Source organism: Molossus molossus, unplaced genomic scaffold, assembly GCF_014108415.1.
Source record: "Molossus molossus isolate mMolMol1 unplaced genomic scaffold, mMolMol1.p scaffold_m16_p_9, whole genome shotgun sequence".
Taxonomy (NCBI): domain Eukaryota; kingdom Metazoa; phylum Chordata; class Mammalia; order Chiroptera; family Molossidae; genus Molossus; species Molossus molossus.
Genome location: NW_023425403.1, coordinates 13,048,949 through 13,060,419, shown reverse-complemented (window position 1 = coordinate 13,060,419; position 11,471 = coordinate 13,048,949). Strand labels below are relative to the sequence as shown.

Here is an 11,471-nt window from a genome sequence, read left to right as displayed (position 1 = left end):
GTTTAGAATCAGGGTTTCTCAACCTTGGCACTATGGACACTTTGGGCTGGGTGATTATTGGTTGTGATGGAATATCCTGTGCACTGTGAAATGTTTAACAGAATCCCTAGCCGCTACCCACTGGAAGCCAGTGGCACTGACTCACCAACCCCACCCTCCTCCTCCCCACTTCCCCACTATAGTAAGACGGTACCGAGTTCATTCTGGATTAACCATTTGCTAGATCATGAGCTACATAAGAATAAATGTATCAACTTGCCCTCCTCCCATTTAGCAAAGAGATTTACCCACACTAAATGCCCCAACTAGCATAGCTTTATTTGATTTTCTCCTTGCTGTGTATCACAATCACCTGAAAAACGTTAAAGAAGCGAAGGTTCCCAGACCAACCCATACCCCACTGAACCCAAGCCTATGGAAGAGTGTCAAGGACTCAGTGAGTGTAAAAGTGTCCCAGGTCATTCCAGTGAGCAGTGTATTCTGAGAATGACTACTTCTCGTGTGTCAGATTTATTAATGGGCCAATAATTCAAACTGAATGTCAGATCGTGCTGCACATCTGTATGTAGGCACAGAGTTTTCCCCCTTTAATAAATGCAGAGGCATGTTTCATCCTATTTATCATCTGAATAACATTCAGTTCATGAATATTGTACTTACATTTAAGGCAATCTATAGCACTTACATTTAAGGGTTCTTGTTCTTAATAAGATCTTTACTTTGTTTTAAAACATGTCTACCATTGCAATTATTATTATTTTTATGCTTCCAGCTTCCTGTGAGAAATGCAATGAGAAAAGAATTTTGTTCACTGTACACCTTTATATTGCTACAGTCCCTTTTTGGGGTAAACACTGTAAGAGTTATTAAAACAGGTGGCGATGAAAAAAAAGGGGGGAATTCTTGAGAAGTAAAAGAAAGAACCAATTTATATGTGCCTCTTCCTCTTGACTTTGAATTGTAAAATTCAATGAAATGAAGCACAAAAGAGATTGTATTTTGCAACTACATTTTTTCAAGTGATATATACATTAGACTGGGGAAATTACATTTTTATGCAATGGGAAGGCAGTTTTTACTTTTAACTTTTAGTTTTTATTGATTCTAGGATAGTTTATTGTCAGGCTTCTGTATATTCCCTTAGATTTACCAAGTAAAAAGAAATAAATACATTTTGACTCACTGTCACAAAGTACAATATTGATAGTATAACGCAAATTTTCTTATATAAAAATTCTGGAGCGTCTGAAAGCAGTTACTTGAAAGGTGAAGAAAGATAGCTGCTCATTTCCTATTTTTCCATCACCCCCACATTTCCTTTGTTTGGTTCCTCTCTTTAGGAGTCATTGCCACACACCCACAAAACAACCCAGAAGGCTTGGAGAATTATTGGCCTCCTTCATGGTGCACATTTGACTTGTCGCCAACTAATTACATTTTAAGCCTGTTATTGAAACATTTCAACTTTTAAAAAATCATCCGTGCTATTTGCTGCTATTGCCATACCCAATATAGATTCTTCCTTTCTTTCTTACAACTGGAATTGAATGTCTTTCCAATTGGTGATGTCAAGCTCAAACCCAAAACGTACATACCCCTTGCAGCTGTAGGTGGCCATGTGACACAGCTCTGATAATATATAAGCAAACCTCCCGGGGTAGTGTTTCCAGGTGAGCTCTCAAAAGTGATACTTCAAGGGCACGTGTCCCCCTCCCCCCTCCCCCTTCCCCTTATTCCTATTCAGAGCTTGAAACTAAATTGCCATCTTTCAACAAAGAGGTCAGAAACCATGAGGACAAAGATGCACGATCATTCTAATTCAACAGAGACAAGAATGAAGCTTTCTGAAAGCAACACGATGCATTTTGAGCAAGCTGGCCTTGTTAACTGAGAAAATAAAACTACTACCTGAGCCACCTTACATTGTACTTTCTGACATGCCCCGCTGAGCCGTCTGATAAAGCATCCTTGTACCATGACCTGATGACAGGCCTTATTCTTGTGTCCCCTGGGTTTTTTTTGAAACCTCTTTTCTTCTTATTCTTGAACTTCAAACCATTTTTATATTCATTCTGTTCTTAGCATTGTTGCCGGAATTGCTAGTTCCGCTGACTGGTAATCTATACAAGTCTCCGTTTGGTCTCTCACGCTACTCTACATCCTCTGTGTCAGAAAGCTGGTTATATTTCCGAATGTTTCCATTATTTGCTCATGCTTAACCTACAGAAGTTTGGTGATCCTTCGAGCTCTCCTTGTATTTTAGAGGGGGGCCCCACAAGACTGATGGGAAGTTCTAGGCACACATTTCATGTGAACTTGGGCTGCACACTAGTTTAAAATAAGCTAGGCTATTTCTTTGGAGATCCCCTGCTGTCGATACTTTTCGGTCATTTTCCTTGTTGTTTTTCACATTCCCTAGAAATAACCCTCCTGTATCTTGCATGGAAGAGACAAGTCTGCTGCCCGCATTTTAGAATCTGCCATGGAAAAGCTAAATAATCTCAGTATTCCGTTGGTAATCTGCTACTTCTCTTTTTTTCCAATATGCTGCCTGCCTGGTGGCGTCTCTCCTCGCAGAGAACCCCTGTTTCCCCTTCTCCGGAGAATAAACGCCAACCTTCTCCCAGCTGGCTGGGCGGTGGGGTGGGGATTTGGGGAGCGGGAGAGTCTACCTGCTTTGTAAACAGCCTTCCATTCTCTTACCACCAATTTCTGAAGCTGTGTGGGTTTTAAATATAAATGTTGTTGCTTCTTGGCTCTCCCCATTGCCGGCCGTGCTTCGAGCGTTCACAGCTCAGTCTGCTATTTGTCTCTCATTCATTTGCCTCGTTCTCCCCGTGTGCGGATGTCATTGTCTCCTCTCTGTGGGTTTATGCCTTTAAATAAAACGAACCAAAAAAGCACTTTTTATTGCTTTTGTGCATACTTGAGTTTTTTTTTATTTTTTAATCTTCACCTGAGGATGCTTTTTGCATTCATCTTTAGACAGAGCAAGAGGGAGAGAGGGAAGAAGAGAGAGAGAGAGAAACATTGATGTGAGAGAGACACATTGACTGGCTGCCACCCACACGACCCCAACCAGGGCCGGGGACAAACTGCAACCAAGGCACGTGCCCTTAGCAGGAACCAAACCCGGCTCTCTCTGGACCGCAGACCAACGCTCTAACCGCTGAGCCAAACCAGCCAGGGTGCTTTTGTGCATACTTCAAAGCCATTGGGGGTTAATACATAATTCCAGTCTTCCATCTTTAACCAAGAAATTATACCTTTATTCCCAAAGTTTACCTTTATTCACAAAGTTTATTATTACAGTTATTAAATGCTGAAATATTTAAAAACTGCTGGTTAACATTAGTGTATTCTTTTTGTATCTATTTCCCCTATATATATTCAATGTCAATTTAAATATATTTGATATTTAAATTTATGATGTATAACTTAGGTAGTACTTAAATAAAATATATGAAATAGCACATATAAACATGCTTAATACATGTATATTTAAGTAAATTGTCATTCGTTTTCTAGCCTAATTTTAAAAATTTCCCGTTATATCATGAGCATTGACCCACAAAATAAAATTTCCATTGCTACATACTTTTTAATGGCTGCACAATGTTCAATCTTGCAAATGCATTTATTTAAAATATCTCTTTGTTGTTGGACACCAGGATTGTTTTCTGAAATTCAGTTTGTTCCCAGCGGGCAGCAGCTCCCGCCTTGCTCCTCTCCACAAGTATTACACTCCCTTCCATCCGGCTCCCGCGGTGGAAAGAGCTCCTTGACCTCTGCTCATCGACAGGGTGTTGCTGCTGCAGCTCTGGATGCTCCTTCAGAAATACTCAGGAAATCCTTCCGGAGTTAGCAGAGCAGCAGTTGCCAGGCACTCACTGTGTGGGGTTGATGCTAAGTTGCTAGTGCTGCACTGTGTGTGTGTGTGTGTGTGTGTGTGTGTGTGGTGTGGTTGCAGAGAAGGCAATAAAACATTTTTTTTTTTACCTACATGGGCCACCTAGCATGCATGGACTTTTACACTCTCTGTGGGGTAGTGTGGCCAAGGTAACTGTTATATAAAAATCAGTTTATTTGACATTCCCATAGCATACAATTGAGGTTTATCTTCCCAGAACAACTATGGGGTTTGAGACTGGCCTGTCCATGAATGTAAACCACTTACATGCGTGAAGACCTGCTCACTGTGTTTCACTCGTTTTGATGGACTCTCCTGATTCTCTGAAAGTCATGATTCCTTTTTCAAAACACGTGTCTGGCATGAAGAGTTTTACGTCCCACAAGGCCCCATGCTCCTTTTCCACGACTGCGAACACCAAACAGACGACGATGCTCAGAGGTGAGCACTCCCTGAGTCTGAAGACCAGTCTTGCTGCCCAGGCATTGTTTCGCTGTGGGCCCCCAAGGCAAGGCATCCAACCAGAACAGGTTGTTGATCTTTTCTACAGCTCATTTCCTCGTGCAAACAATAACAGATCTCTCTCCGTTCTACCATCGGAGAACTGATAACAAGGTCAACTGTGATCATTTCAAGTTTGCCATTAAGTATTTGGGGGAGCTGCAGAATTCCAGTCTTGAGAACAGGAGTTAGCTTCTAATTTCTTAACTTAAATGCCAGCTCCTTGGTAATACACTCCTGTCCTCTGTGCTTTCTTGGCATGTTCCTTAGGCACAGACATGACTGTCCAATGACATGTCTGTCTTTCCTCCAGGATCGAGGCTGTGAGCTCCCTGAGGGTGAGGCTCTTGTGTCTTTCTCCCCAGCACCTGGTAGAGAGCCTGCCATGCTGTAGGCTTGGTAATAATTGTGGACTGGATGATGTCCAGAATGCTTTGAAAAGGGCTTTATAAATAGGAGGCACTTTGTAATGATGCCCTGTGTGTTGGGCTCTGCATCATACAGTTCTTTCACGTGTATCGTCCATTCGATTATTTGAGCTTCCCGGAAATCTTGTGAAGGCAATATTAATACCTCCATTTTGCCGAGAGGACGTAGAGTAAGATAGGTTTGAGGGCAAGGAGTGAAGACACTATTAAGTACCTCTTGCAGTGCGAACTTACGAAGAGGAGCCTGTGGTCATTGAGTGTAGTGGTGCCTCCCCCAGACTGTCAGTTTGACACACTGAGGCACATTCAGGCTCCTTATTTCAGCACCACTCGAAGTTGTATCATCATGTGATATCTTTCCATCTTCAAACATCCAAGAGAACTAATCAGAGAGATGAATTAAGTAATTCTGTGCTGTTCTTTGAGAAAAAGGAAAAGCCTTATTCTTTCACTATGATAAAATGTTTTGATGTTTAGTTCTTATTGATTATCACTTGCTCTCTTCATACTGGTGGTCTCAACTTAATTTTGTATTTCTTATCCATAATCTCTTTACCTCTAAATGATCTTTTATCTTTCCTGCAAACAGCTGACAATACTGTTTTCAGTTCAGGACGTTTTCGTAATTACATTTTTAGCCTTGAGGGAAAAATAGTACACCTCATCAAATTCTCTGGCTCTGCAGCCGAGTAACTTGAGCGGCCCAGAATACCACTTGCTGCTGTTATAATTTAATTGTGAATTAGGGAAAACAAAACTGCCGTACGATTTCTGACAATGTGAAATTCTGTTTATATTTCAGCATTTCATACAGCTTTTTGATGTTACCAGTAAGTCAATAGTATGGATTCTTGCAGGTGTTCACCTCCAATGGGAAGCCTTGACGCACTGGACCATATCAATCAGTGCAGAGTTCGTTACTTTACATCACCTGGTGCAAAACCATTTCTGGAAGTGACAACGCATTGCTGGATTTTAGTGTGTTTCGTTTTACAATAATCTTTTGTTTGTAAATGGAAGATTGTCAGTAATGTATCTTATCTGGGCTGGTCCCTGTCCTTGGTGTGCTGGGTGATACGCGGAGGTGCAGTTGAGCCTAGCGTCAGTAAACTTTCCAAGTGACTGAAATGATTCTTCCTTCTGGCAAATAAACTACCACGACTGATACATATGGAAAAGCCTCCTGATTTTGGTATTCATCAACCTTCCTCCTGTTTTGCAATAGTTGTAATGTGTATTGGACCGATTGTTGCATTAGTCTTGGTCATTTTTCCTTCAAAGAAGCAAAAGGAGGATTTGTTGGATGTGTTCACAGAAGGGGTTCTGACATGCACATTTATTTACATGAAAACATAGTGCGTACCAGGCCCGTCGCCATCTGACACATGCCCTCATTTATGTTCTCAGCTCCACTCTCCCCGATCAATCTCAGGCTTCAGGCAGTTGGAACACTAGCTGTTCTGTCAACAACATTTCATGTACCAGCGTACCCCTCCCTGTCTCTCCTCATGCTCCCTCCTTCCCAGAAATTCTTCCCCTAGCCTCATTTTAAAATGTCAAGGCCAGCCCTGGCCAGTATCGCTCAGCGGTTGGAGCGTCGGCCTATGGACCACAGAGTCTTGGGTTCAGTTCCCGCTAGGGACACGTACCAAAAAATAAAATAATAATAATAAAATGTCAAGGCCAAATATCTGCTCTTCTTCCCAGGTTGTATACTCCGTGCCCCCAAACCTATCCCTTACCTCCTGCTCTTCCAAGTAAAATTGGTTTAAATGGTTCCCCAGTAATGGTAAATACTGTTTCAATATATCATGATCATTTGTTTTCCACAATGTCTATTATAACCACATAAACATCAAATTTCTCTCTAGACATAGCATTGTTCTTCTTGCATCCCACAATTTCTGATATATGTTTTCATTGTCATGTTATTTAAAATATTTTAAAATTTTTCTTGTAATTTCTTTGATTCTGGGTTATTTGTAATTGTCTTCCCTTATTTCCAAATATTTAAGGGTTTTCTGGAAACATTTTCATCACTGATTTATAATTTAATTCATTTGTACTGAGAGAACCCACGCCATCATGACTAGTTCTTTTAAATTTCTTAAGACTTATTTCGTGGACCAGCATGTGACCTGTCTGTGAATATTCCTCGTGCACTTGAAAAGAGTGTGTGATGCCCTGTTGTTGTGTATTGTATTCCATAAATATCAGTCTGCTTGAACTAATAGAGTTGCTCACACCTTTAATTTTTTAAATGTTTAAAATTTTATTTTTATCTTCAGCCGAGGACATTCTTCCATTTTTTGTTCAGGTAGATGGGAGGGAGAGAGAGGAACAGAGAGAGAGAGAAACATCGACGTGAAAGGGACACATCGAGTGGCTGCCACCCGCACGACCAACCAGGGCCGGGGACAAATAGCAACCAAGGTACATGCCCTTAGCGGGAACCAAACCCGGGTCTCTAGGGACCGCAGGCCAATGTTCCAACCACTGAGCCAAACTGGCCAGGGCTGCTCTTACCTTTTATATCTGTACTGATTTTTTCCCCTACTTCTGAGAGATGAATATTAAAATACCCAACAATAAACCTTAATTTTTATTTATTTTTTTCTCTCTATTCTGTTTTACTTGTGTATTTTGAAGTTCTGTTATTAGATGCATATACCTGTAGGGTGTTATATCTTCTTGATGAACTGACTTCTTTATTATTATAAAATGTTCCTCTTTACCTCTTTTCATTCATTCCTTTCATCACACCACCTTAAACTAGACCCTGAGCTTCTCACTGAGACTATGGGACATCAGTGTCCAGGGGTCTCTGCTTCCCAGTTTGAAAAATCTCAGCACTGACGCTGCAAAGAATCCAGAAGGTATTGAAATCATAGGTTTATCAACAAAGCCAGTCAGCAAAACCACTTACCATTCAGAATGCTAGATTTTAATTCAACATTATTATTTTATTACAGAGAGTAAATTTCTTTTAATTTAAATATAATACATTTAGGAAAATTTGTATTTCTAGTTCTCATACTACTTAGAACAAATTTGCATTTGATTCTCTTTCACAAAATTGAGCAATTTTGCTAAAATGGCTAATGTCTAAATATTTTTTAGAGAAGTCATTGCTTTCTTAAGTAAATTTTCTTTTTTTAAAAATTCACTCTTTATTTAAAATTTTTTTCTTTTTGTTGAATGTATTGCGGTGACACTGGTTAACAAAAGTATAAAGGTTTCAGGTGCACAATTCCTCAACACCTCATCTGTACACTGCACTGTGTGTTCACCACCCCAAGTCAAGTCTCTGTTCCTCACCATTTACCCCCCATACCCTCTCTACTCCCCGCCCCCTAAGTAAATTTTTATGTTTAAGCTATGTTTAGTGTTATTTGTTTTAACTATAAAATATAATTCATTTAATGTGCTTCCTGTGAGAAAATAATATAATTACTTCAAGAAATTTTCTTTGGGAGCATGAATAAAATAATTGAAATAACAAATTCTGGGAAACTGAATCTAGGAAGCAAAGTTCCTTTTCCCTCTAGAAAATAATCCTATAGGGGGCACTGGTGTTGGCTGCTGCCACCTGCTCCTACCCTCGCCACGTTCTCACCCGGTGTGAGTACGACAGTGGTGAGAATACTTTTTCTCCCGAAGGAAGATTATTTCCAGTGGAATATGCCATTGAGGCTATCGAGCTCGGTTCTACAGCCCTTGGAATCCAGACCTCAGAGGGGCTGTGGAGAGAGAACTACCTCCCCACTCGAGGAGCCAAGCAGCGTTGAGAACATTGTAGAGACTGATGCTCTCACATAGGTTGTGCCATGGCTGGGCTAACTGCTGATGCTAAGACTTTGATTCATAAACCCAAAGTGGAGACACAGAACCGTTGGTTCACCTACAATGAGACAATGACGGTGGAGCGCGTGACACAGGCTGTGTCCAATCTGGCGGTATAGTTTGGAGAAGAAGATGCAGATCTGGGTGCCATGTCTCGTCCCCTTGGAGTAGCGCTGTTACTTGGAGGAGTTGATGAGAAAGGACCTCAGCTGTTTCATATGGACCCATCTGGGACCGATGTTCAGTGTGAGGCTGGAGCCACTGGCTCTGCTTCGGAGGGTGCCCAGAGCCCCTTGCGAGAAGTTTACCACAAGTCCATGACTCTCCATCAAGTCTTCTCTCATCATCTCAAACAAGTAACGGAGGAGAAGCCGGATGCAACTAACACAGAGCTGGCCACGTGCAGCCTGGCCAGAATTTCCACATGTTCCCAAAGGAAGCACTGGAAGAGGTTATCAAGGGCATTTAAGGAAATGTGATTCTCAGAGCTTCTCTGGGACCATTTCAGTTCTCCTGATTGCTCTTAACTTTTATTTCCAGCTCCTGTTCCTTGAAAAATCTCCAGTGTATGTGCATTTTTTTTTATGACGTCTGTTCCTAATGGCAGTTCTGAAATGAAGAAAAACTTAAAATATTAAAAGAAAAGAAAAGAATTCTATAACTGAATAACATTGGACAAAAATCTGCAATTGTTTTTCCTTATAAATAGATGTTTTGTATTTTTAAAATGTAAAACAGCATGGCCAGTGTGGCTCAGGGGCTGGGCGTCATCCCATGCACCAAGAGGTCACTGGTTCCATTCTGAGTCAGTGCACGTGCCTGGGTTGTGCTCACTCCCCAGCGAGGGGCGTGACCCAGGCAACCAATCCATATATCTCACATTGATGTTTCTATCTCTCTCCCTTCCTCTCTATCTAAAATAAATAAAAACCTATTTTAAAAAGTACAATAAAGATACAGCAGTGTTAACTATCCAAGCAAACCAATGAAAAAATCCTCTTTCAGGACTGATTTTGGTATCTGGAGTAGGCAGACCCACGGGGACAGAAAGCTGCTTGGGGTTGCCAGGGCCGAGGGAGGGGAGTTGGGAGTGACTGCCAGGGAGAAGGGGTTGTTTTTTTAGGGTGATGAAAATACTGTGGAGTTGAATAGTGGTGATGGTTGCACCACTTTGTAAATATTTTAGAAAATGAATTACACAGTTTTAAAGGGTTAACTTTACGGTGTGTAAATTATATCTCAGTTTTAAAATTGGTTTTGGTATCAGAATACATTGTGTTGAATTCTACAAGCACCTTGGACTCCTAACAGATTGGGGATCCATTCAACAATGGAGGGCAGCTTCCCTCAGGGCTCATTTCTGGAGGGGAAAGTCACAGAGTGGATTTAACAATCCCATGTGGGGTAAGAGTGCTTATTTGCTTATAGATATTTTAAAATACATTTTTTATTGCTTTTTTTAGAGAGAGAGGAAGGGAGAAAGAAATAGAAACATCCATGTGAGAGAGAAACATCGATTGGCTGCCTCCTGCATGCCCCCCCCCCCCACAACTGGGGATGGAGCCCGAAACCCAGGCACCTGCCCTGACCCCGAATCGAACCAAGACCTTTCAGTCCATGGGAGGATGCTCAACCCACTGAGCCACACTGACTAGGCATGTGTACTGATATTTTTGACCACAGTAAATGCCTTCATTTCTTCATGTCAGAAACTCCTTCACTGGGATAAGCATAAGCATTGAAAGCATTAGGATTGTAGGTTGTTAAAAAATATGATGCTATTGATTGACATTGTAGGCTATTTGTATCCGGGACAAAGTGGTAACATTTCATCATTCTTCAGGAAACCCTCTGATAGCTTAAACTCTGGAGAATGTCACAAAATGGCATGTCTGGTCATGTTGAAGAACATCACTGGAGTAATTTTTAATGACGACCATGTAATTTTTGTTGAGGTCTTGATTCCAGAAAGCATTTTTTGTGACCTCTGTGATTTTACTTTATGTAAACATTCTAGTTGATAAAGGAACACACTAGGTGAGATGAATCTTCATTTCATAAATTAGTTCATTATGTTTTTTTAAGGCAGTGTTTCTAGAACATTTGAAACGATATGTCACGTCTCTCCCCACAAGACTGACGCTTCAGAAACGTACCCAGTGCACCCAGAGGTGGGAAGTGCCTAACTCTGGTAACTCGCACGCACGGCAGGGAGAACTGGTCTCAGATGCCGTGGCCCATTTCACCACCCGAGGTAAACACAGAAACACCGCCAATGAAAGATACCAAACGTAATACTTTCCCCTGAAGTCCTATGCTTCTCTGTTCAACAAATCAAGGGATCTCGTGGCATAGTGAGATTTGTGTCCTAGCTGTCCTGCTTGTCTTGTCCACCTCTGAAGAGCCTTTCAAAATACAGTGCTATCTTTGCAGACGTGGATAAAATCAACTACCATTCCTTGCTAATTTATAGTTGATGAGTTAAAATATTAACTACTGGGAGCAATTTGCTATTCATATTTAGTGCAGCCAGAACCCAATGTCAGTTTTTGATTCAGAGTGGAATTTGCTACGTACACCTACAATTTAAATAAAGACAGAGAAGGGGTTTTTGATATTGAAATAAAACAACTTTTCCAAAATACTCTTTCTTTCAATCAAAAAAATTACATATAGAATATATTTAACCTTAGTGTGAAATATTTAAAATGCACACAATAAACTTTTAGCAGTTGCACTTATTCAGAACAAAGACAGAAGCCTGGACATAAATCGAGGAGGATTTCAAA

At 40.9% G+C, this 11,471-nt stretch overlaps 1 pseudogene; it reads left to right on the top strand.

The window, feature by feature from the left end:
* The first annotated feature begins 4,301 nt into the window (after window positions 1–4,301).
* On the top strand, window positions 4,302–9,151 carry LOC118623010 (annotated as a pseudogene).
* Window positions 9,152–11,471: the final 2,320 nt, after the last annotated feature.